Source organism: Mus caroli, chromosome 17 (genome assembly GCF_900094665.2).
Source record: "Mus caroli chromosome 17, CAROLI_EIJ_v1.1, whole genome shotgun sequence".
NCBI lineage: Eukaryota > Metazoa > Chordata > Mammalia > Rodentia > Muridae > Mus > Mus caroli.
Genome location: NC_034586.1, coordinates 26,179,801 through 26,207,100, shown reverse-complemented (window position 1 = coordinate 26,207,100; position 27,300 = coordinate 26,179,801). Strand labels below are relative to the sequence as shown.

Here is a 27,300-nt window from a genome sequence, read left to right as displayed (position 1 = left end):
AGCCCGTGCTGCTGCACTTCCCTCGTCCCCTGCAGAGGCAGCCAGGCTGGAAAGCGCTCCACTGAGAAGAGCACTTTTAGGACTCAACCCGAAAAATTGTTGTAGTTTTTATTTTGCTGTTGAAATAATTTTTAAAAATGAATACTATTGCTATTTTTGTGACTTTCAAGTAATTTGAAGATTAACAGATATGAAGTACTGTGTGGTACCATTGTCTAATTCTGTGTGGTGTGTAGATTTTTGGAGACTTGAGGCCTCACTGCGTGCAGTCGGGAGAGGCCTTGCTGAGAAGCAGCTGAAGAACCCAGAGCCTGCAGACTCACAACCTGTGTGGCATGATTTCAGCCCCGAGGACTGCATTGTTTTTACACTTGTTGCATCCATGTAAATGGTTCCCTTTCCTGCTGCAGAAAGAATACGTTTGTTGATGCTGTAATTAACTAAGAAACAGATCCATTTGGTAGAGAAGCCACTAGAAAAACAAAACTCGACGTCCATTGTGTCAAGACACGCATTCTTGGTCTGCGTGTTAGTCAGCATTAGCCAACGCTCTCCTAGACTCAGGCATATCAGATGAAGGGCAAAGGTTACAAATGCAGGAAGGTGCCTTGGTGTCCAATCAGACACTCTGGGTCCTCTTCTATGAGGTTAACAGTGTTTACAAGTGTGACTGTAAGGAGCATTACAGTCCCCTGCCTCTCATTGTCCCTCAACCAAATAGCAGCAGCAGTGCAGGGCCACAGCTAGGGGTGTGCACTGACCAGTGCCACTCTGGACCTCCTGGGGACGTCTTTAGAGTTCAGAGCTGCCCTGACTGGGAGCTGGGAGGAGGTATCTGTGTGAAGGAGCTCTGAGATTTCATTACTCTGAGGCTGACATTGCAGCTTTGCTTAGCTTACAGAGGTGTTAGAAGTAGCAATGGACACAATTCCATGTTGATTATGTCAGGTGTGTGCTAGCAGCATACAGGCCTTAGCCAGCCATCATGCTGAGGATGCCAAGAAAGGAGTGGACACTGCTGGGGCCCAGATGGCGACTCAGATATACCCAAAGGCAAATTCTTTTAGATGATACCTCCTTGAGAGCCACTCAGTCAAACGGAGATGGTCATGGCTGGAATGAATTAGCAGAGGAGCCAAATGACTGTGAATAGCTAATAGAACGGCAATGTCTCCTGTTGTAGATCCACAGACTTCTCAGTCCTCTGTCTTTAACAGGTCAGAGTCTTCTATTTTTTCTATAGACCTTCACAATGACTTTAAAATATCTGTGTGTTTAAGATCAGATCTTAATGTTAAAAGTTATGATGCCAGGAAGCGATGGAGCAAAGGGGATGCCGAGAACTCTGTGCATTTTATCTTTTCCCATCAAGAGTTTTTTTTCCTTTCTGTGTTTTGTTTTGTTTGAGGGGTTGTTTAGGTTTTGTTTGGTTTTATAGACACCCCCCCCCCAAACTCATAATCCCCTTGTCTGTGCATCTCATGCTGAGATTGTCCGTGTGTGGCATTGCAGCCTGACTTCTGATGGCAGGGTTCCTCCTCATGCTGCTTCACGTGCACAGCTTAGCAGGAAAGCTGTCAGCTTGGTCAGGTTCCCCTGGCCCTGGGTTGACCCTTGCTGGATCATACCAGCTTGCTGCTGCTGCTGCTCTGTCTTGGTGGCTGCTTGTGGGTCCTGCTCGGATTCCTTCTTTCCTGGCAGAATGGGTCTATGGTGACTGTCACCTCGATGTTAGGAAGAGTTGCAGGAAATCCTAACTTGGCTTACCAGCGAGGCGGAGAAGCAGTAGTTAGAGCAGAAGCAACTCCTGCTTCACAAGTCCCTGGCCTCCCTCCCGAGCATGGTGCTCTTAAGTGCTCCACTTTGTGGTTTTGTGCAAGTTTGCCAAGGGCTCATTTTCCCTAGGCAGAGTCCACATTCACAACCACTCTGAACATCTCAGTAGTTACTCACTGGAAGCCTGGAGTCTCTAGCAGTTTTCAGTGAGCCGCTCACAGCCAGCTTTCTCCATCTACAGCTTCCTCTCCTCCAGGTGGTTGTTATTTGTATTGGATGCACACTCTGTCTGCATGTATGTCTATGCACCACCGGTTTACCTGGTGCCCATAAGAGGCCAGTAGAGGGAGTTATAGATGGTTGTGAGCCATCATGAGGGTGCTGGCAACTGCCAGTCTTCTTATCACTGAGCCCATCTCTCCAGTCCCATTACCAGCTTGTTTTGAAGTCAGTCCCATTTTTGTATCATTTCATCTGTAAATATTTTATTGTATATCTCTAAGTTAGTATTCATATTATAATGCCATTATAATTGCTTACATTTAAATAGTAATTTCTTAAGATATTAAGTGGTCAGCCAGTATTAAAATGTCTCCTAATAGTTTTGTTGTCTTTAATGAGGAAATCTGTATTTAATAAGTTACTCAAATCAGAATTCAAGGGGGAGAAAACAGGCCTGGGGTGTGATTTCATGCCACCATGCTTGCTCAGCTCAGCATGCATAAGGCCCTGAGTTCCATGCCCAGGACCCCTCCCAGAATACTTGAGATAAAAGTTCCATGCCTCTCTCCCCCTTAAGGACCACCTTCTTCTCTGGGAATGGTTCATTGAGGGAAGAGGCTTTTGTCAACAGAGTAACTGACAAGCCTGGATTTTGGTCACTGAACCCATGCTAATCCATTGCATTTCTTGTGACAAGGAAGTTAGAAGCCTAGTCAGATTTTACTGTTAATTTTAGATAATTCTGATCCACAGGTACCATTGTGTATTCTCTGCCATTATGAAACACACAGAAGTTAAGGTTATCTCTCTCTTGGATATTTCCATCCATTGATGTCTATTTTTTAAATCTGTTACTTCATAATTTGGGAGTACAGAATACTGTTCCAAGTCTTATCTTTTTTGGTAGCTAGAAAGTGATGGAGGGCCAGCGTTTCTCTAGGGTTTGCTAATCCTGAGCTGTACTTTTCGTAGGAAAGTAGGGTCAATGTCACGTCATGTTTCCTTTCTGTGACAGTTTTCAAACTGAACAAGTAGCTCCCTAGCATCCTCCAAGTGTGACAGAGACATAGACTCCTGCCTTGCACACAGGTAACTTTTTCATTGTTCTGTGTGTGCTTGTGGTATGTAGGCCAGAGGTCAACTGCTCTGTGTCTTCCTCTATTCCTCGACACCTTGGTTTTTTAGGTAGGTCTCTCACTTAAGCTCCGGGCTCATTGACTGGCTTGGCTGGTTGTGCAGCAAGGGCTGGGGGCCCACTTGTGTCTGCTTCCATAGGTGGATTACAAGAGTGCATTGTCCTGGCCAGCTTCTTACATAGGGATCCAATCTCAGCTCCTCATAATAACATACAGGTGCTTTAGCTGCAGAGCCATCTCCCTAGCCATGTAACTTTAGAAAACAAACCAACCAAAAAAACACTGACCATTGGACTTCAGACACTCTCATCTTAGACTGGTCCTTGGGACTTGCTGATGAGACTCAGCATTTATGAATAGCTCTTAGATTTGCAGCTTGGCACACTACACCTGGGTCATCTTGTACCATTCATGCCCTGGGTCTGAAACCAGCCATTTCTTTAAGGAACCCTCACGTTGTTTAGATAGAAGTGAGATTTGAAAACGTGGTGTATGCACAATAGATAGTGCTTGCCACTGTCTTTATTTCTGTTTGCAGAAGTAAGAAATGAATGCTCATAGCCTTGTTATATATCCTATCTATAACAGGTAAATGTATCAATATGCCCTGAAACTTCTAATTCAAATTCACTTTGCCCCTTTTTTCTATATTCCACCTCCTTTTCTCCATATTCAGCCTTAGTTACCACTGATACAGGACAATAATTCATCCACTCTGTTCCTTTCAATACAAAACAGTCTAGGAATAACAGTACCAGTGCTGTCATGGGCCATGTCATTACTGAAAATGGTGTAAGATTTTTTACAATCATTTATGGTGTTCTAGGGTATATCTCAAACTGTATAAGAAAATGTATCTTGAAGCTAATTGACACTGCTCCATGCAGCTCGGCACTTCAGCTTACAGTTGGTCCATCTGTCATTCTGCTTTCAGTGCGGAGGCCTCTGCCAGTAAGGGCGGCTGCTGGGAGTTCACGATTGCAGTGGCATTTTGCAGCCCCTCTCCCTGTCTCCTGGCTCTTAGATTCTTTCTTCTCCCTCTTCAGTGATGTTCCCTGGACCTAACGTAGCATAAACATCTTGTTTAGAACTGAGCCCTCAGCATCCTTTATTCTCAGTGTCTTGCAGAGTCATGGGTTTTTGCATTCATCTCCTCTCTGCAAAGACTGGCTTCTCTGATTGAAGCTGATGAGTAACGCTTGTTTCCAGAGCTGAATAAACACAGGTGTTCAGAAGACAGTTCGATGTTATATTAGTTTAGCCAAACAGTGGATGGAGGTTCCTCCCTGAAGCTTAAGATTACCTTAGTCATGGGCTTTTGACAGGGCTTATGGATCTAGGGATGGATCTCCTCTCACTGAAGGAATGGGCCTCGGATCTGGTCAGTGCAGGCGAGTGGCTAATGCCCATAACGTCATGTTCCTGTTGCACCAGTGCATACCTGTCTCCATGCCAGGCTGGCCTTACAGGTTCAGTGTTCCTCTCTGCATGAGATCGCTGATGCCTTTGTTCCCCAGCAGCCCACATAGCACCATCAGGCACATGAAACCTACCCACCCTGCAAGGATGCTTTCAGCTCTCTGCATGTTCCTAGAAGGAACAGGTCACTAAATAGAAGCCCTAATGTCAGGTATCTGTTCTGCCAGAAGGGCCTAGAAGCCCCCCAAACAATACGGTCCCTTGCCGCTTCTCTTGGTTATCCACCAGAACTACTAAGTACGATTGTGTTGCTGCCAATACCTTAACAGTGCTTGTGACAGTGGCAGCAAAGCAATCCAGTCGGCTGTGCCCACTTAACATGTTGTATTTGAGTTTAAGACAGATACCTCAAAAATGGAGCTATGGTGTAAGATTTAAAATCACCCAATCTAAAATCCTGCCCCCCACATTACACTTATACTGAGGGATTCTTTTTGAAGATAGTGAAAAATTTGAACTTTTAATATTATGTTTCAAAGTAGTCTTGGGGACATGCAAACAGTCATAACAAAAACTTGATTAATAAGAGACCATAATATCCATCTCATCCTCAGTTTCACAGAAAAATATCAGCACTGTTTTGTGTATTTAGGAAAACATACCCATAGAGATTCCAAATAACTCATACAATTGTTTAAAAATTTCTAAATATAAAAAGACTTAAGGAATGTGATGCAAAAGAGACAGGGTTCATTGAAATGCTGTCAAAGGGATTTCTGAGATGTATTTATGTTAGTCTGTGTGAGTGTGTGCACACATGTTAGTGTCACAGAGGCAAGGAAAGGCTGTTAGCTCCCTCGAACCTGGAGTCACACAGGCTTTACAGGTTATGCACGTACTAAGATCTGAACTCAGTCTCTGCAGTCGCTCTGTGAGTGCTAGTCACTGCAAGCCGCCGCCACCTGCAGCCCTCCCAGAGGCCTGAGCTCAGTTACTTGGAGCTCCCAGCTGTAGATGTAGTGGAAGATGAAGTCCCTGTGGAAGGGACTCAGAAGCTGGCTTGTTGGTAAGAAACAATCCAGTTCTGTAGCACAGCAGGTGTTGCGCTTTGAATAAGAATTGGCCCATAGACTCATGTATTTGCATCCTTGATGCCCAAGTTTTGAAGCTGTTTGGGAAAGACTAGGAGGGGGTGTGCCAACCGTCCCAGTTAGTACTCTCTCTACCTTGTGCTTGTGGATAAGAATGTAAGCTCTCAGCTGCTGCTGTAGAGCCTGCCTGCCTGCTGCCAATGCCCAGTCTTGATGATCACATACTCTAACCCTTTGGAACCATGAGCACTACTCCACACCAATGCTTTCTGTGGTGGTTAGGGAGTGACACTATTAGGCAGTGTGGCCTGGTTGGAGGAAGTGTGTCACTGTGGGCTAGATCCATGGGAGCCAGTCTTCTCCTAGTGGCCTTCAGATGAAGATGTAGAACTCTGAGCTCCTCCTGCACCATGTCTGCCTTGATGATAATGGACTGAACCTCACAACCAGTGAGCCAGTCCCAATTAAATGTTGTCCTTTATAAGAGTTGCCTCAGCAGGGAGGGGGGATTTGTGGAGGGAAAACTGGGAAGGGGGATAACATTTGAAATGTAAATAAATAAAATGAAATTTTATTTATCTCTTGGGAGCTCCCTATAGACTTTGTAATCAATTTTCTACCTTTTTGTATGTGTTTTTGCATATTTTATTTCACTTCATTTTTATTTTTTGTTTGAGACACTGTGTAAGCTCTCTGAAGCTGACTTGGAAAACTCACTTTGTGGCTAAGAATGACCTTGAACTCCTGATTGCCCTGCCTCCTGCCCTCAAGGGCTTGAGTTACTGTGTGCACTGCCCTGCTGACTCAGTTACCATGTCTATAAGTCCTTTGTAGTAGTGTGTTATGTCTCCCTTTAGCAGACTACATGGTACTCTGTCTCCCTCTTTTTGGAGGATGCTTAGTAATTATTTTATTAGGAGATAATTGGTGTTTTCAAAAGAGAGATCTTGGATTTAGTGCAACTTTGGTTGCCACCCCAAAGGGGGTGCCTTTGGCTGAGACAGTCAACGCTTCAGTCAGTTTGACAGGCACTTTTGTAGGGCCTTTGTTCATTTACGCCAGCATGGCCAGAATTTACAAATGCACTTTAATATTTGTCTATTAGAGTAAGCAGCACAACCATGCTATGCTTTAGCAGGAATGCCCTAAGTAGGAATTTTTTTTTTTTAACAGATTTTTTCCTACTGCCTTTCTCATAAGAGGAGACTTCAAGCCCAATGGGAAAACATACAAGCTTGGTGTTGCCTTCTGTCTTGGTCAGGGTTTCTATTCCTGCACAAACATCATGACCAAGAAGCAGTTGGGGAGGAAAGGGTTTATTCAGTTTACACTTCCACACTGCTGTTCATCACCAAGGAAGTCAGGACTGGAACTCAAGCAGGTCAGGAAGCAGGAGCTGATGCAGAGGCCATGGAGGGATGTTCTTTACTTGCTTGCCTCCCCTGGCTTGCTCAGCCTGCTCTCTTATGAGAACCAAGACTACCAGCCCAGAGATGGTCTCACCCACAAGGGGCCTTTCCCCCTTGATCACTAATTGAGAAAATGCCTTACAGCTGGATCTCATGGAGGCATTTCCTCAACTGAAGCTCCTTTCTCTGATAACTCCAGCTGTGTCACGTTGACACAAACCCAGTCAGTGCACCTTCCCTATGCCCCAGCCCTGCAGGGGCAATGCAGAGTCCTTGTTCTCTATGCCTCTCCGTTGCTATTCTGCTGATGCGAAGGGTACGGTTGTGAACAGAAAATCAGATCTTACTTTTATATCACTTCATTTAACTTGAACCCTTCGGATTTTTAATAACTTTTAATAATTAATTCTGACTATGGAATTTAAAAAGAATTTTACGTAATAAAATTACTCTTTATAAGTGAAAACCAAGAAGCAGCATCAGAAAATGTGAAGAGCCCCAGTAAAACGTCTGCTTTCTTTTACCTTGATACAGATTTAACAGGCACTTAGAACTGTCTCCTTTGGGCCACAAGGTAAAAGGAGGGTAAATGTCCGAAATCTCTGCCTTCATTCTGTGTCTGTGTCCTGCTCTGGGGCCAGATCCCACCTGACTGTGTGTAAGCCTGTTAATCAAAGTGACTGTCCGTCTATCCATTTCATACCCTCTTACCCACACACAGAGGCAAGTGAGTGTCCTAAATCTTCAGTCACTCCAGATTCTAGAATAAAAAAGCCACCCAAACCGGGCGCGGTGGCGCACGCCTTTAATCCCAGCACTCGGGAGGCAGAGGCAGGCGGATTTCTGAGTTGGAGGCCAGCCTGGTCTACAGAGTGAGTTCCAGGACAGCCAGGGCTATACAGAGAAACCCTGTCTCAAAAACAAAACAAAACAAACAAACAAACAAACAAGCTACCCAAGACAAATAGTCCTCCAGATGAGGGCAGCAGCAGCTGTCTCCCAAGGATCTTGTTCCCTCAAACAATAAAGGACTTAAGTCTATGAGGCCAGCTAGAGCTACACAGGAAGACCCTGCCTCTCAACCCATCCTCCGTAAACCCCCAAAAGAATACTCCAAATCTCTGAGACAACTAGGTGGCTCAGCAGGTAAAGCCTGATGGCTGGAAGTCTGTCCCAGGAGCCATGTGGTGAGAGAACTGACTCCCATGTTCTCTGACCTCCACGGTTGCTCTAGGGCTCATGTTCTCATGCATGGCACATATGTAAAATAAATGAACTTTTAAAATAAAAATAAAAAGTTTAATCAGGATTGTTTATATCTCTCAGACCTCTTGTCTGATGATTTTTGTTTTATTTTATTTACATTTTTTGTTTGTTTGTTTGTTTGTTTTGGTTTATTGAGATAGCATCTCACCAGGCAGCCCCAGCTATCCTAGAATTCACTGTGTAGACCAGGCTGGCCTGAAACTCAGAGAAATCCCTCTGAGGATTTCTGCCTCTACGTCCCAGGTGCTGGGAATAAAGGCGTGCACCACCATGTCCAACTTCTTCTTAAACTGAAAGATAATGTCAGTGCCCTAAGGATGGACTTGGGGTTGCTTGGTCCTTGCAGTCATTTCATCAGTGTAGCGCTGATGGTTCTCTCTGTCTCTGCCCTGCAGCATCATTTCTTAGTCATTAGTGTCTGAGACAACTGACCTAGGCTAGCATTTTGGCGCTGCCTTAGCTGGGGGAGGGGCACACTTGAAATTGCTGTTAACAGTATGATCCAAAAGGCTTATGGAGCGTGTTTACATGAGTGCTTGCTTAGCTACACTCTTTCTTGGCAGGAATTTTATCATGAAAATATATGGGGCTGGTGAGATGGCTCAGTGGGTAAGAGCACCCGACTGCTCCTCCAAAGGTCCAGAGTTCAAATCCCAGCAACCACATGGTGGCTCACAACTATCTGCAACGAGACCTGGCGCCCTCTTCTGGAGTGTCTGAAGACAGCTACAGTGTACTTACATATAATAAATAAATAAATAAATAAAAAGAAAATATATCCCACAACATCTATCTACAGATAGCTATTAGAAACATCATACTGATAGACCAAGGTGCTACACACATTATATTAAAGCAGAAGGTGATATAAACTTCATATTAACTGTCAAAACAAACTTAGCAATTTAAAAGGAAGAGATGATTCAAATATTTAAAAGGGCAAAAACATTAAAGATCTATGCAATTTCTTATAGTTGTAAGTCTTAAGACATTATGAATTATGTTTTCCCACAACAATATCTAGTAGTAAACACAGGTTAACAGGCCAGCAGTTAACATCACACCCCAAAGCATTAGTAAACTCACCAGCCATGATGAGTACAACGTAGTCATCACACAGATACGTTAGCTCAGAGCCACAGCACACGCCTCATGAGAACAAGGAGGCAGCCTCAATGTCTGCCTTTGAGGTGTCAGAGACCCAGAGGAAGGTCTGCAGAGTGAAGCCTGTCATGCAGACTTAGCCAGATGTTTTTCCATTTTAAGAGCTAATTGGTAGAGCAGGATATGCCCTTAAAATGGACATTTTAGTAAAAGTCAGAAAAGGCTGCTTTATAGATCCATGAGGTTATGGAAACTGGTTAGCAAGTCCCAGAGACTCCTGCCATGGCTCAGGCCACCATGTGCAGTAGTTTAGCCAGGCTCTGTCCAGGGTGCATCCTGACCTTGGCCAAAAGAGCCTTTTCCTCTGATACAGAATTTGTTACACTTGGGGGTTCTTAGAGAAGGGAGTTGGGGGGGGGTTGGCGGGGGAGTGTCACAGACAGTAGGAGGCAAGGAACAACTGTAGATGAGTAGCAACCAGAAATATTATATTCTTGAAAATCCATCAGTTTTGACACAGCTTCTAAAAGTTTATTAACTTCTTGTTTTTAAACATCTCTTTTTCTTGTCTTAGTTTCCAAAATTCCCTTTTATATTTTGTAAATGAGCTGTTTCATCATTTCTCAAATGTTTTTAAATTCCTTAGTTGCCCATTTATAATCTTTAGTTCTATTTCCTAGGACTTTTAGTCTCCTGTACACATTTGTTTTCATAGATACCAATTGTTCACTATTTAAAAATACATAGGTTAGTGTGATGGTTTGTATATGATTGGCCCAGGGAGTGGAACTATTAGAAACTGTGCCCTTGTTGGAGTGGGTGTGGCTTTGTTGGAGTAGGTCTGTCACTGTGGGTGTGGGGTTTGAGACCCTCACCTAGCTGCCTAGAAGCCTGTATTCTGCTAGCAGCCTTCAGATAAATATGTAGAACTCTCAGCTCCTCCTGCACCATGCCTGCCTGGATGCTGTCATGCTCCCACCTTAATGATAATAGACTGAACCTCTGAACCTGTAAGCCAGCCCCAGTTAAATGTTGTCTTCAAGAGTTGGCTTGGTCATGGTGTCTGTTCACAGCAGTAAAACCCTAAGACAGTTAGATTTCCAGAACTGTCAAACAAAAGACTAACTTGACTACCAAACACTTTCTCCTCCTTGAATTTCAATTTCCCATTTTTAGTGTCTTTTTTCTTTTTCAAAAAAAAAAAAATGGAACCTTCTATAATAGCTAGGGTAGGATATGTGTTTTGGATCAAATTTATGTTGCATTAATGGGAATAGTCTCACCCCAAGGTTGGCCCCTCTCAGCATGTCTCAAGTTTATCTTGTATATTCATAGGAATGTGCAGGGCTCACACAGTAGGAGGACACCCTTCATTTGAGTCTTCATGGGAAGCCTTTGACAGCATACTGCTCTTTGGAGTTGAAAGCAATGGGATCTGTTACAGATTTTCGGTGAAGCTCTCCCGAGTTCTGAGGCGTTTCCCCTGACTACTCCGCCCTGTTGGAGTCTTTATGTTCAGGATTTCTAAACTAAAAAAAAAAGTGCCAGGGTGCGTAAGAAGCCATGGTACTGGACACTTGTAGAAGCCAGCAAAGGGACGATGCTAGTGATGGGATGTTCTGATCAAATGCTGTGAACACAGTGAGAGAGTGGCCAGCAACCAGCTCAGACTCTACCAGCAGACCACGGCCTGGAAAGGGGGTCTGAGCCCAGGAAGAACTTATAGCACCCACTGAAGAAGGCACTATAGACAGGTGGGACAAGGAGCAAGGCGGCATTTTGAGTGAGAGAGGATCTTCCTTAGGCCCATATTTCAGCTCTCAGCTAAAATGGAGTAGGACAGTTTATTCTGGGCCAGAGTGGCTGTGCTCCTGGGGAAGTGTTCTAACATATGCATGCTTGCATGAACTTCTTACAACCACGGACGAAAGGAAGTCATGGCGTGTTTGCCATCTGCATTGGGGAGAACAGTGGGAACAGCAGAGCCTGAGAACTCTGAGGTGGTTCTGGAATCTCCCTGGTTTCGTGCTTATCCTGTGTCGGTGAAAGCTTGTGGAGTGCTAACACATTCAAAGGCTCACCTACCTGATAGTGGCTAGGATGCTATGTTAGACAGAGACAGGCAATGGATGACTGGAAAGGGAGCAGAGATTGCCCAAGGTAAATTTTGCTCTGGACCTTCATTTCAACTCTCCATAATTAGGAAGTTCTGATCAGCCAGTCAGCCTTGTAGAATCTTTAATATGTGTGTAGCTTTTGGTTCTGGGAACTTCAGTTCATAGTACTTAACACATACACAAGAGCTAAGATGTAGAAGCATACTGTTCATTTCTTTTTATAGCTCCATCACACTCTGTGTAGATGAATGGTGTTCGTAGCGGGTTCTCTGTGGATGACCCCTTTGTATTGTTTTCAGTCTTGCTGCTGTACGTGGATTGAATTGACTTGCACAGTAATCTTTTCCCATTTTTGCCAATATACTTTTGGGACAGATTTGTACAAGAGGGCTTTCACAATCCAATACCATGGAGTTTTGCTAAATAATTGGCGTTCACCTTTATAGAGGAGACACTCTGCAGACTTTCACGGTTTGCAGTGAGCCACGCTTCCACGGCTGTGCCAATGGGGCGCGCTGTCACACTTGTGGGGTTTCATATTTTAGCAAAGAGATAGACCTCAGTGCAGTTTAGCTGTAGCTCTCTGAGGAGGGAAATCGAGCTTCTTTTTATATGCTTAAGGGCCATTTGCATTTCTTTTTTATTTTTTAAATAGCTTTCTCTTATGAGTCTTCTAGATGAATAGACTAGCTCTTAGAAGACCTGGGAGAGCAGTAAACGCTAGCTGGTGTTTGGGGGGGTTTAAGAATCTAGTCTCTTTTCTTAAGGTCTTTAGGAGCTTTGAATGATGAATGCTGTCATAAGGCCACTTCCTTCCTCGACCTGCACGCTCTTCATGCTCCATGAGCGATGCTAACTAGAGCATGGAGCCAGGTTCGAAATACAGGCTTCTTTAAACCGTTTAAATCATGGAAGGACAGAAGATCTCATCATGAGACCAGGATGTTCCTCTGTGTCTGCCTGCACAGGGCCAGGGAGACCAGTGGCTTTTTGTTGTGGTTCCTAGTTAGCAGTTGCCCCGAGTAAGCCAAAAGCATAAGCCTCCCACAGAAGCCTGGGATGCTCGTGTCTACCCTGCTGCTGCCCTGGGCTGTTATCTCTAAACAGGGGCGCTGACTCGGCTGCGCTCAGCATCACCGAGAAACAAACCTCCTCCCTCAGTCTATCACCAGCTTCTTCTGTTGGCAGAACAAGAAGCCAGGCTGGTAAAGGGCATTCAAGAGCTTCAAGGCTTCTACAAGAAGCATGCCATCTGTGTCAGAGTTGGTAGGCACCTTGACAAAGTGGAAATCCACAGCTTAGAGAACAGAGTGTGGGAAAGGGTGGGTGTTCAGTGGTAATGGGAGGGGCCCTCAACATATTGCCTTTGCTGAGTCCTTTGTGAAGAATGGTGTTTAGGTTAGATCTTGAACTGAATACATGTAACAAAGCATAACAAACATGCTAATTTATCTAGTAACAAAAATAGGCTATATGTATTTCGCTCCAAGGGGCAGAATGCAGGAGGGAGAGTAGGTGGCTATGATTGTGATGCTCACCTAAAGGTAGTTTGGGATTGTGATAGTATGTTTGAAATGCTTCAAGAAAAGCAGAAAGTTAGAAATCAGGCCACAAGGGCTCTTTGTGCCCATTAAACTATGATGTATCATAACTTGTATGCTTTGTAATTTTGCTTAGAAAAATAAGTCCCCTGCCACAGAAACATAGATTTGGGCTTAGGGAAGTTCGTTAGCATATGAAGATGAGAGTGTAACTAGAAGGATCAGACTTGGCAAGGGGCCTTGAGGGCTTTAGTGCAGAGGGCTTCTTAGGATGGTGCCGGTGAGTTTCCACTGTGCTCCTTCTCAAACTAGATATGAAGGCTGGTCTGTCAGTGAAGCTTAACCAGTTGAGCTACTGTAAATTACTTGGCTTTAAGCAGACATTTGTTCTGAGTCTGTCACCATGTGGTTTCTCTCTGGGAGGATCACTGGTGCTCATCGAGGAGAATAACTAAAGCAACAACGCTGAAGCAGTTGCTTATGGGGAGGGCTCAGCAGGTGAGCTGCACAGCCCAGCCTAGGCTGAGGGGATGGGGTAGAGGAGGCCCTGGTGCTGGACATGACCAGGCTAGACCTTATGGAGTAGAAAGGAGGTAAAAAGCTTAGGTGACTCGCCAGTCCTCAGTATATCATTCACTTCTCAGCAGAACTGCTCCCAGTGGGCCACTCTGTGCCCTAGTAATGTGTTTCTTCTGTGTGGGAGTGGTTATGTGCCATAGAACTAAAGAAAGTCATAAATCAGAGTGTTGGCCAGATCTGCTGCTGAGAGCATGAGCGGGGTGGGTTACGGCAAAGGAGGGAAACTGCCGTAGATTGTATGTGTAATCCTTAGCTTCGGGGATACTGACCACTCATGGCCCCCTAAGTAAACACATGCCGAAGGTTTTATATGAAGTTAAAAGGTTGTTAGATCAGACACTGGAGGAAGAAAAGAAAGTGAATGAATGAGGACTGTTAGTATCTTATATGAAAGTTAACACTGCGCACTGAAGGATATGTGCTGTTGATGCAGGAGCAGACTTGCAGATACATGAGGCAGTCAGGAAAGGAACATACTCACCTATAGAGAACAAAGGACCTGGAGAGGAACCCACGCATGTACAGACAGTTGGCACTTGACCTCTGTGCCAATCGTACTCTTCAAAGAAAACACCCACACACAGAGAGATCAACTTAAGAGGAATTAAGGTTTTAAGCATAAGGTCAGAGACTATAAAATCAATAATGAAAACATCTGGGGTAGCAGAGCATAGGAAGAGAAACTATGGATTGGTTTGGACAATGTTGGGGTTGTTCTTTTTTTTTTCTTAACCCCTAAAACAAATATAAGAGAAGCAAAGGCGACAAACGAAACTACCTGGAATAAAGAGCTTCTGTCCACCAGAGTCAACAACCAACAAGTGTAGAGTTGATCTTTAGATGGAAAGAAAGTATTTATAGATCATACACCTGATAGGGCTTATGCCCAGAATGTATGAAGAGGAAGTAAAGTAACTCAAAAGCAAGAAAAAAGAAAATCCAAGCAGTTAAAAAGTGTTTGCCACGGACTCAAATGGACAGTTCATTGCAGAAATACAAAAGGCCAACAGAAGAAGGTGCTTCAGTCCCTACTCCCTGGGAAAATGCAGATTCAAAGCCAGTGAACTCTGTCTCACCCCTGTCATGATAGCTGCTATCAAAGATAGAAGAATGACTATTGATAAGGATGTGGAGAGAGGGACCCCCACCCTGTTACCAGTAGGAAGGTGAGTAAGCAGTACTGAAAACCACAGACATCCTACCAAAACCAAGTCACCATGAAAACCACAGACATCCTACCAAAACCAAGTCACCNAAAACCAAGTCACCATGAAAACCACAGACATCCTACCAAAACCAAGTCACCGTGAAAACCACAGACATCCTACCAAAACCAAGTCACCATGAAAATCACGGACATCCTACCAAAACCAAGTCACCATGAAAACCACGGACATCCTACCAAAACCAAGTCACCATGAAAACCACAGAGGTCTATCAAAACCAAGTCACCTTCCAATGCAACCTCCCTTCTGAGCATTTACTCAAAAGATTTTAAGTCAGTTTCAGAGACACCTACAGTTCTGGATTAGAGTCGGATGTTGAGGGAAGCAAATCCTGTCATGTGGCAGCATGGGTGGAACTGGAGTTCATGTTGGGCAGAGCAAGGTGTGCACAGAGAAGGCAGACATGTGTCACTCCCCTGTGGATCCACAGAGGCAGGGTAGAACAGTGGACACAGGCTGGGGTGGGAGAGCGAGGACGTGGTTGCCAAGGGGTAGAAAGTCTCAGCCAGAAAGAGCAAGTTTCTCTATTGCCCAACAAGGTAAGTATAGTTATTATAAACTCCAAATTGCAAAGAGAACAAACTTGTTCACTACAAAAAAGTTAAAATATTTGAAATAAAAGAAACAATAACTGATTTAATTATTTTATTTGTATTGGTAAACCATAGCACTACTTGGTACTACTTAAACTCATATAATTATAAATTATTAATTTACAGTTTAAAAAGTACAGCAGTATGGGAGTGCATTCAGTAAAATAAAATATTTCTGTTTTAACTTTGGTTTATTCTAGTGATTGGACTGAATATCCTTTGTGCTTCCTATTCCCTTAAATATTTAAATTTTAATAGTTATGTATAAATGTTGCGTGTGAATGTGGGTTTGTATACTTGAGTATATGGTGTCCGTGGATATCAGAAGAGGGCATCAGATCACCTGGAACTTGAGTCACAGGTAGCTGTGATTTGCCAGATGTGGGTTCTCTGGCTCAAGCCCACATCCTCTGCAAGAGCATCAAGTCCTCTTAACCACTGCGCTCTCTCTCCAGCCCCTATTTCTCTTTTTAAATGAATTTCCTTTTCATATGCTCTTTGACTGCTCAACTGTTCTAGTAATTTATGCATTATGGACACTTATTCTGTGCTTTTGAAATTTTTTACAAATATCTTCTAGACTTTGAATTAGCTCTTTATGTTATCTTTATTGTACAGAAGGTTTGGATTTTGTATCAATCCTATCTGTCAGTCATTTGCTTTCTTGCTTCTAGATTTTGTGATTCACTTAATAATACACAGCCCTCCTCCACCCAACTCACAATATAAAACACATGACCTGCTAAAGAAGAGGCCAGAGGTCAACTGTAGTGCTGCCGTTCTTGGGTGTATGTGAATTTCGTATTTCCTTCTTAATCCACTTAACGTTTCATTACATTTGGTTTCAGGAAAAGATCTAACCTTAATTCTAAAACATATGACTAGTTATCTTGAAATTCTTTATAAATTAGTCTTTCCTTTCATTGAAAGAAGAGCATATAACATGGCTTTACATATCTATTGTAGCTTTTCTGTATTATGAACTTTTTTTTTATGTCATATCGAACATCTACGCCCATGGTTACTCATTTCCCTAAAAAAAAAAAAAAAAATTAGGCTATTCTTTCAAATTTTCATTTCCAATGAGCTTGAAAATCAGCTTGTCAAGGAAGACTCCAAAATCTTGTCAGAGGCGTTCTCAGTGAAACACTTGGAAGACTCTGAGAGGAACGTCTTTCCTCCAGGCGGGCTCATCCACAACTTCTCCTCCAGGGGCAGCTCTACTCTGCTGCTCAGGCAGCTTGCTTGCTTATTCCATCCAGGATCACCTGTCTAAAGATGGCACTGCCCACAGTGAGCTGAGACTCTACACCAATCATTAGTCAAGAAAATGTCCTGCAGACTTGCCTGCAGCCAATCTGTCCTGGAACTCACTCTGTAGACCAGGCTGGCCTCGAACTCAGAAATCTGCCTGCCTCTGCCTCCCAAGTGCTGGGATTAAAGTTGTGCGCCNCCNCTGCCCGGNTTTTTTTTTTTTTTTTTTTTAGAGATATTTTCTAAATTAAGATACCTTCTTCTGGGCTGGAGAGATGGCTCAGCGGTTAAGAGCACTGACTGCTCTTTTAGAGGTCCTGAGTTCAAATTCCAGCAACCACATGGTGATTCTCAACCATCTGTAATGAGATTGGATGCCGTCTTCTGGTGTGTCTGAAGACAGCTACAGTGTACTCATATACATAAGATAAATAAATAAATTAAAAAAAAATCCCTTCTTCTAAGATGGCACTGCCTTGTGTTAGTTCGACATAAAAACTAGCTAGCCACAATTAACCCCTTGTCAACTTGGCACACAAACACATCACTTACTAAGCCATAACCTTTCCTTTCTTATCCCCAAGATGTTATGTTAATATTACAATATAAAATGTTTTAACTTTTAAAAGCTCCATAGTCTTTCAAAATCCATACATTTTATAAAAGTTTAATATTTTTAAAATATCCAAAGTCTTTCTAAAATTTCAAAATCTCTATAAAATTCCAAAATCTCTTAGCTGTGATTTTTTTTCTTAAAATCAAAACACAAGTTAAATATGTTCTTCTTCTTCAGGGAAGAACCAGGGCACAGTTATAATTAAAGCACAACCAAAGGTCAACAGTGTCAAAGGCTCAGCGCTCGGCATCTGGGAGCCACTCACATCCTCTGGGCTCTAAGAAGCCATGAAACAGCTCCACTTTCCCAGCTCTTCACTCCCATGGCACCCACAGCTTGCCTATGGCTCAGGCTGGCTGCAGCCCACAGCTGTTGCTGTCCTTGTCCCAAGGTACTAAAATCTCCAAAGTGTTGGCATCTTCTGCTGCAACTGGGCCATACCTTTGTTAACAGCCTCTCCTGGGCTCTCTCCAGGGATTCTGACCCTGCTGCGAGGTGCCAAGCCTAAGCTGCTCTCCATGATCCCTGCAATCTTGGGCTGTCTCCTATAACTGGGGCCTAGCTACTCTCTCCATGACCCCTTCATGCCTTTAAAACCAGGACCTTCTGGGTGACTCTTACAAATTACCAAGTTTGGCTGCCAAGTGGCCTAAGCTCTCTCTGAACCACAGCTTCTATGTGCTGACTCTGAAGAGAAATTCTCTCAGATCTGTGATCCTTAATAATGCTGCTCTCTTCTTTACCACTGCTAATTTCTCTGCTCTGGTCAAACGTCACCAACTGTCCTAATAAAGCAAAGGGTTTACCTTAGTGGATCTGGATTCTTAATCACAGGCAGTTCTTCACCTCTAGCTGACCAGGACCATGGACTCTTAATTCAGAATCTCAAATGGCCCTGATGAAGTCTTTAAGGACTCTCAGATGTCTCTGAAGTTTCACAAGCCAGGCCTCCCTCAGCTGCACAGCTCTCAGCAGTATCTTCCCAAGATAGCTCAGTACATTCTGAGCACTCAGTGGATTTCCCAGTCCAACACTGTAAACACCGCCTCAGCCCACCGAAACAGCATGGCTGGCTCTGTCACAGCAGTACTCCATGACCTAGTCGCCAATTTCTGCCTTGTTAGGGTTTCTCACAGGGATGAAACACTATGACCAAAAGCAACATGGGGAGGTGTGGATTAATTTTGGCTTGTAGTTCTCTATCACAGACCATCATTGAAGAAAGTCAGAGCAGGAACTCACACAGGGCAGGAATCTGGAGGCAGGAGCTGATGCAGAAGCCATGGAGGAATGCTGCTTACTGGCTTGCTTCTCATGGCTTGCTCTGCCTGTGCTCTTATAGATCCCAGGACCACCAGTCCCAGGATGGCACCACCACCAACAGGCTGGGCCCACTGTTACTAATAAAGAAAATGTACTGCAGACTTCCCTATAGACGGATCTTATGCAGGCATTTTTCTCAATTGAGAGTCTCTTCCCAAACTACTCTTGGTTGTGTCAAATTGACAGAAACTTAGCCAGTATAACCCTGACCTACTATTTCTACTTCTAGTAATTTATCCCAGGAAAGTACTTAGAAACATTTCCTCTGTAAAAATTTTTAGTGTCTGTTACTTATGGTAATACAGTAAGGGAAAGGGCTACATACTGGCCCACAGTAAGGACACAGTGGAATGGATTATGATACACTCACATGTCAGAATTTCTGTAGAGTCACCTATGGTGTGAGAACATGCCCACAGTATAATATAAAATAGAGGGAAGATACACCCTTTATAGCCAGAATGATACTGGTATTTTAAAATTAAAGGTAATAATATATTCCTCATTACATATGCACCTATTCATTTGTTAAGACAGCCTTTAAAAACAAAAACAAAAAGCATAGAGTGGGAGGGTGCTACAGGACTGGACCCTCAGTTCCTCACAGTTCTGCAGGCTGGAAGCTCCTGTTGGAGTTTTGGCACACTCCCTTTCTCTGGACAGCTCTCTTCTCAGCATGGAGTTGGCCATCTTTCCCTCTGTCCTTTCTTGGCCTTTCACCTGTCTGGTCACCTCTCTAGCATCTCTTCCTTTCTTATAAGGGCACTGGTCATGTGTGATAAGGCCCTTCATTTTACCTTAGTTTTGTCGTTAACGGCCAGTGTGAGAGCTCCAGCATATGACTTCTGGGGCATGCAAGGTCACCAGTTGAAGAGCTTGCAGATGTAAGCACATTTCTAGATGGTGGGCTCCTCTGTAATTTTTTAAATTGTTTTTCTTCATCAACGTGTTTTCAGTGACTATGAAGCATTGTATATAAATGGGCGGAGATGACTGGGTCTGTGTGTTTGTGTGTGGGCTTGAATTGGGGTGATACTGGGCAGCTGCATATGCAGTAGGCCATCTGCCAGTGTGGGTGTCTCAGATTGCTTCCTCACCTTATTGTGTGAGACAGGATCTCTCACTGAGCCTTGAGCTCTTCAGTTTGGCCTGGTTGGCTACCCAGTAAGCTCCGGGGATCTACCTCTCTCCGCCCTAGCACATCAGTACATCTCTTTTTCATGGATGCTGGAGATCGTGCTGAGCTCCTCATATTTGCATCTGACTCTTTACCAAATGAATCATCTTCCCAGCCCTTAATGAAACTATGTCCCTGTCACCTTCTGTAGAGGAGAGTCAAGGCTTGAGGGACTGACAGGGCTAGTTTCTCAGAACTTTTAGAATTGTCCTCTTTGTGAGTCACCTGCAGTGGGCGACTCACCCTATGGCCCTTAGAATGAACCGACTACTGAAGAACCTGGTTGAATCTGTGGGATACTGGAGAACAGCTCCTGTGTGTTTGCATCTGTGCACAAGTCTAGACTGTGAGAGGCTGGGTGAGAAAAGACAGTGCGGGCAGGGCCAGCAGGGAACTTTCCTAGCTTGTTGGTGCTGATCTCAAGGGCTGCTGCAGCACATTCCAGAGCCCATTAAATTGTGTATTGTCAGTCCGGGCCATTTAGTGTTTGCTGGTGCTGTGTGTTAGGGAACATGCTGGAAATGGGAGAGGGGACTGGCAAGAAGATTCTGGAGTCGTGGGCTCCACTGATCACATGTTTACTAACGTGCACGGCAGGCTATGCTTTTGTGGGCCACAGGAAGCTTCAGGACTTGGCCACCTTGGAAGCAGATTGCTTGCTGCAGTAAGGTTTTGGGAGGGGTCTCCACACCAGTGGGCCCTTACTGCTGCACAGTCCTGCGCCATTGGGTGAGGTTGGGTCACTGGCTGGTGTAAAATGAAGCAGTGACATGAAAATGGGAACCTGTTAGGTGAGGCAGGCAGGGACGCAGCCATCTCTTTGAATTTATTGGCTCATTAATATTGTGGAGATGGGTATGTTTCTTTTATAGCTGCATTAGATACTTACCTTTCTAAGGACAGGAATCGGTACAGTGCTACAAGAGAGAATGTACTTAAAAATCACAACATTACCTGTGGTAAAATTATCATAAAAACTGCCTAGTGCTCATGCGGGCCGTGACTGCAGCCCTGCCCCGTAATGACAGGAGCTTGTCCGCAGTGAAGTTGTTTCCATGAAATTGTGATGAAATCAACTAAAATGGTAATAAAGCAGAGTAAAAGGGAGAGGACTCAGGCGAGATGTAAAAATGCAGAGGGTGTTAGGATGTGCGCATCGGCATCTTCCAGAAATGGATCTGTGAAATAGCAAATACGAATTGACTGAGATTTCCATTCAGAAATGTTATCCTTGCAGTGGGTCCCACATGCCTGTCCCCTAACCACAGCCCTGACAGGATAGCTATAGTGATAGGCTTTGGTGTCAAGCAATAGTTACAAAAGCTTGCTGCCCCTTCCCTCCCTTCTGATGAGAGTCGCTTGCCCTGGGAGCCTCTTCAGACTTCCCCAGCTGCTGCTCCGATGAATTAATGTTCAGTAGATGCCTGTTATAAAGAACAGGAAGCACCTCTCAGTGAGTCCTCAGTGAGCTGTGGAGACAATAAAATATCTATGACCAGAGATGTCTTATATTATAGGAATAACTTCCATATTGATACTATATTCAAAATGACAGATCTGTACCCTTGTCACGTTGCTGCCCCCAAAAGGCAAGATGCCACCTCCTCTCCTCCACAGTGTCAAATGTGTCTGGCCTTCCCCATGTCTTCTCTCTAGTTCATCTCAGTGAGTTAGTCTATCAGGCATCTTGACTCAAGATCTAGCCTTCCATTGCCCATGGGATGTTTAGAATCCTCTCCAAGGTCTGCATTGACTGATGCCAGCTTATTTGCCTAGGCTGGTACAGCTCCTCTGCTGGCTGGCTGTCTCTGCCCAGCCCGGCAGTTCTTCCCATGGAGAGACTATGGGGCCTTTGCTCTTGCCATCCTCCCAGGAATCTTCTTTATGCTCCCTCCTTCTTAGCCCCCTCATCCTGCCTGGCCCCTTCTCTCAGGCAGTCTCTTATTAACTTGAATTTTCTATCTATGTCCCTTTTCTAGAAAAGCCTTCCCTGCCTCTCTTCTCTTGGTCTGTATTATGCTTCCTTGATTTCTTTCTTTTTTTAAAAAAGTAATCTTTTAGTTATATATAGTTCTTAGTAAAAATTAAAACCAAATGTAACTTGGACAAAAAAAATATGGGAACGTTGATGAATTTGCATGACATCCTTGTGCAGTGGCCATGATGATCTCTGTATTGCGTGCAGCAGCCATGTATTGTTCCAATGTCGGTGTATGTGCTGCTGAGGTAAGCACTAGTCAGGTAGTTTCTTTGTTTGATGTTCAGAGATCCATAATGTTCCTCTTAGAATACTTACTTTTGTCTGTAACTATTTATTTCTTCATATTGTTTTTAATAGAAGGGAATGTGGGGGTGTGTGGGGGGGTGTAAGCATGTGTGCTCATGTGTGTATGTGTACTACTCTAATAGTGCCTGGATTCTTGATAAATAGACAAAAGAAAGGGAGGGAGAGATGGGGGGACAGAATGATGTGTTTCCTTCTGAGGACGATGAACCAAATCCCATTCCACTCTGTTGTTGACTTTTTATATAATAGGCAAGGCATATTTTGAATTTAATGAATTTGTAACTAATGAGAACTGACTGCATCAATAAAGTCATCTCATAAAACAGATGCTCTCTGAGCCTTAAGCTTCTGATCTAGAACACAGTGGGAAAGCTGCACCTTGCCACTTTGGGGAGGGTTGTTCTGTTCCTGGTAAGAATTCTTAGGTCAGAGCTGCATTGACTACGGACCTCAGATCATGTGTATGCCCCTAGTCTGGGCAAGGCCTTCTCATTATTTTTTTTTAAAGATTTATTTATTATTATATCTAAGTACACTGTAGCTGTCTTTAGACACACCAGAAGAGGGCGTCAGATCTCATTATGGATCGTTGTGAGTCACCATGTGGTTGCTGGGATTTGAACTCAGGACCTTCGGAAGAGCAGTCAGTGCTCTTAACTGCTGAGCCATCTCTCCAGCCCCAAGGCCTTCTTTTTTGACAGTTCCTCCCTGATCTCTACTCTTGGACCCTCCTGTTTATAACATTAGCTCTAGTGTGGTTAACTATTTCCTTAATGTGGACCTGTTTGTTTTTTTTGTTTTTTCCACAATAATAAGGCTAACAGTTGTAAGGGTGGTTTTTTTTTTTGTTTTGTTTTGTTTTTTTTGTTTTTTTTAAAGAGCTGTTCTGGGCTGTGAATCATCTAGTTTGCATTTCTCTTATCCTGTATGTTAAGATCTGCCCATCACTGAGGCCCAGTATTCCTATGACTGGGATCTTGTATTAGTGACTTTGCATAGTCCCACTGAGAGCTAGACAGCTGATACCTTATGTAGCATCTTTTCACTGTCCTGACAGTCCTACAGGTCAGAGCACCGAGTTGATCCTGGTGGCAATTAAGTGACTACGGGCACAGAATGGTGTGATAGTGCATTTCCTTCTGTGCCACAACAGCTGTACAGCAGCTGCATAGCGAGTCAGTGCCTGTTGTCTCCAGTCATCCTAGTCACAAAAGGTCTGATGGATACAGTGTGTCTAATGGGACAGTGAGGAGCCCTCCTGTCCCCTGGACAGGCCTCCATAGAAGCATGCTTCTGGGTTTTGCTCCTCCCACATCCTTTCTCTCTAGATTCTTCCCTACTCCCATATTTTTGATTTTTATAGCTCCTGAGGGAAACTGAGCCCTTTGTGCTTAAACATAACAAGATTGCCAGAGGGTGAGTTTGGCAAGATTGGAATAGTGGGCAGTCCAGGAAGCCAGTTTTGGGCTGTGTACATTTGCCAGGTACTCAGACTTAACTCCTGAAAGTAGGTGACTCTACCACTCAGAGGTCAGGGGTGATACATGACATGGCATCCCCCAGAGCAGCCGAGAAAGCTGGACAGTGTAGTCACAGTCTGCTTAGCTTAGCCACTTCAGTCCGCATTGCATCACTAAACTGTGGACTCAGTCTTGGCCATAACATGATCAGAATTCATGACTTTGCTCTCCAGCATCTCCCATTCTTCTGAGGACTTATTACTTTAAACCATAATAGTAATTTTCATATCATGTTATTTTTATTTTTCAACTGGCTGAAGACACAGCGCATGCAGAGAATGTTATTCTTTATACAGTAACTGCCTGGCACACACAGCCTACATAATGGCAATTAAACTGAGCTCCAGACTGACAGACAAGCTGTGGAGCTGAAAGGCAGGGTTTCTGTAGAAGATCAGTTCTAATAATTTTTGTATCGGAGTGTTTTACATATGTGACATTTTGTATAATAAACAATTAACTGCCTGCTTCTGACATTTCAAAGTTAATGTGGGAAAGTTATACAACAGTCACAGTGAGCGTCACCTCCCCAAGTGAAGTGGCAAATGGCTATCAGCCTCTAGTTCCGAGGCCCTGTTATTCCTCTCTGCACACCCTGAACCTCTTTGCTGGCAGCCGGCAGGCCATTGTCTTTGATAAACAAGATAATTGATATAAATGGAGGTGTTCTTCTCTGAAATGGTTCCGCAATTGCAGGTTTTTCAGGCTGGAGGTATAATTTTCCTTGTGTCCCATTACTGTTAATCTCTAAATAGATAGATTAGTTAATCTGCCTGCCTTCCATGAGAAGACACTGGGTGAGTCACCCCTCAGCAAAGCCCACAAAACATCGGGTGAAACTAGGGCATAGGAGAAATGATGAGCAGTCGCAGTGATGATCAGGAACATGTGCGGTTTGAGCAGGAGGCTTAGAGCTTCGAGCTAAAGAAGAGGTGCATCCTCCTCAGGAAGAGGACGGCTGGCTCTGCCGCGTGGACACCGGGCACACAGCGAGGAGAGCTGCAGCGCCGGCGTGTGCTGGCTTGCTGCTGCTTTGTTCGAATGGACTAGGCTTTGCAAAGCCTACTTCGTATCATAAGTTAATGCTCAGCCTTCTCAGCCCCCCATTGGGTGGCTTTCTTTATGAAATGTCAAGGATCTAGCCTACAGAAGAGCCATGCAAGTTTGCACCCAGTTGTGAAGTCTGCTCTGAAAAACCTGCCCCTGCATGCATGCACACGTATGTCTGTGTGTGTGTGGTGTGCACATACATACATACATGCACAAATGTGTATGTATATATATGAAGTGTGACAAGGAAGAATGAAGGCACGTGGGCATTGAGTCTGGGGGAGAGGCATGTGGTCTATCCATGACTCCCCAGAGGAATGCTGTGCAACTTATCACTTAGGGACATGGTGGTTTGAAACCATAATAAGCAGCCTTTGGACTGCCTTGGTCATTCTAATGTTTAGGTTAAAGACCAGTTTGCACTCTGAGCAAGGCAAGTCATAGTAAGATGAGCTGTCTCCCAGGCCAGTCCTCTGTGGCAGGGTTATCACACCACCTTTCCGATCCAGCACGCCAAGGGTGCTTTACTGGCCAGTTTAATGTCATCTTTTCACTGAGCGGTGGGCTTCCCCCGCCTCCTTCCACTTTTGAAAGGTTAGCCTTTCTTCAGAACAGTACAGGTTTCCTGCAACATCTGTCAGCTTGGCAACGAGCACACCCCAAGGAAATGACGAACATTTGAAGACCATCTAAATACTTGAGGGACCTTTCCTCTTCTCCCCTCTCTCTTTCTGATCCTCTCTTCTCCTGTTTCTCCTAGGAATAGTGGGACAGTCACCTGGCATTTGTTGCTCGCTCACAGTCGCTTACTGCTGATAAAGTGTAAGCCCACTTACAGCTGTGGCTTGTTTTTTAAATGAGTTTTGATTTACTCCTTGAGTTGTGATAGCCCTTGGAACCTTGAAGCAGAACCAGCCCAGAAGGCAGCTATGGGCAGAAGCTTTTGTTTAAGGAAAAGAGACTGCTCGGCCCTGGACCGTGAGCACAAAGACGTCTCTGCTCTAATGACTCAGATGATCTTGATCTGATTCAGTAGGTCAGAAATTGCTGTCCCCAGCAAATATCGACCAGAGGGAACTGCTTTCTCGGTTATTCTGAAACTGCCGGCTGCATATTACACTAGCAGGTGCTAATAGTTTTTTGCAGGTCAGTAGAATTGTTATTGGCTCTTCCTTCCTTTCCCCAATCCTTTTACAATCGCAAGGTGGTGTCTCCTGAGCACACAGATCTCCTTGTATGACTTGGATTTGAAATCCCAGGCCTACCCACCATTCCTTGGGGAAGACCTGGCCCTTGGTTACTAGGGAAGGACGACATGAAGAGCTCATTTGAAACTGAAACTCAAACCTCACCTAACTGAGCAGCTAGTGTCACAGAAGGTGGAGAGAAAGAGGGGGCAGTTCTCCTTGTCACACAATAGAGAATTGAAGTCGAGGATGGTTAAATGGCTTCCTTAAGATTGCCTAGAAAGTTGGACTACAGTCACAATCCATGGGGGGGGCGGGGGGGGTTCTCTGCTTTCCAGCCTTTGCCTGTTGTAGCAGAAGATAGGGCAGGTGGGGTGGGTGGGGCATTGCCATTTCTCCCTGAAGTATGGAGACCTGAGCTGGGGAGGGCTAGAATGCAGAACCAAGAACTTCCTAACAGATGTAAAAGGATTAGAATGTCATTTTTAAATGCTGTGTTTATTTTGTATACTTCCAAGCACTGACTGTAGGCTACTAAAGAGCAGTGGAAGATAAGTTTTATTCTATTTCAGACAAATCTTTTTAAAACCATGCTCTAAATTTACAAAAGCCATAGCATCATTTATTTCCTCCGTGTAGATTAACCTTGGCTCCAGAATGCCATGTGAACTGTGGGTTCGGCATGGCATTTTCTGGTACCTCCAACCCTTGTGCTGAGTGAGTGTTGGCTAGCTTGGGAGCTGGGCAGCCACGTTCCCCACAGTCCCAGTGAGTGCCCCCCCCCCCCGCGCCAGTGTACCATCACCTCAGCTCCATGGCTCTGATAGTGCCTGAGTTGAACTCTGAGAGACTTGAGAGACAAGCTGTTCCCTTGGCCACGCCCTGGGGCTTGGTGAAAGAGCCTTGTGGTCAGAAGCTGTCCTACCCTGACCCACTCATTTCTCCTCGGGCCAGTTGTGCTCTCCCGAGATCCCTCTCTGCTAGGCCACCCAGGGCAACAGGGGGCCACAGCCTCTGAGAACCCACTGTTCCTGTGAGCCTTCTCTCTAGGCCTCAAGGGGCTGTGCAGGAAGCAGATACAGAGTGGCTTCTCTGTAATGTCTGGAGCCCATGTAACATTTGAATTCTTTACTATTGCTACAGCTTTTAGTGAAAGCTTAAATATTATAGTCATTGATGCATTCTCACATTTTAAGAAACATTCTCACAAGCCGGGCGTGGTGGCGCACGCCTTTGATCCCAACACTCGTGAGGCAGAGGCAGGTGGATCTCTGAGTTTGAGGCCAGCCTGGTCTACAAAGTGAGTTCCAGGACAGCCAGGGCTACACAGAGAAACCCTGTCTCGTAACACCAAAAAAAAAAAAAAAAAAAAAAAAAAAAAAAAAAAAAAAAAAAAAAAAAAAAAAG

General features: G+C 44.3%; 1 protein-coding gene and 1 pseudogene across 4 annotated transcripts in view; one reads left to right on the top strand and one right to left on the bottom strand.

The window, feature by feature from the left end:
- Btbd9 (BTB domain containing 9) overlaps positions 1 to 27,300 on the top strand; it is a 351,427-nt gene that overhangs the window by 238,022 nt on the left and 86,105 nt on the right. The gene's annotated exons all lie outside the window — the stretch shown is intronic.
- Positions 21,960 to 22,083, bottom strand: LOC115029835 (annotated as a pseudogene).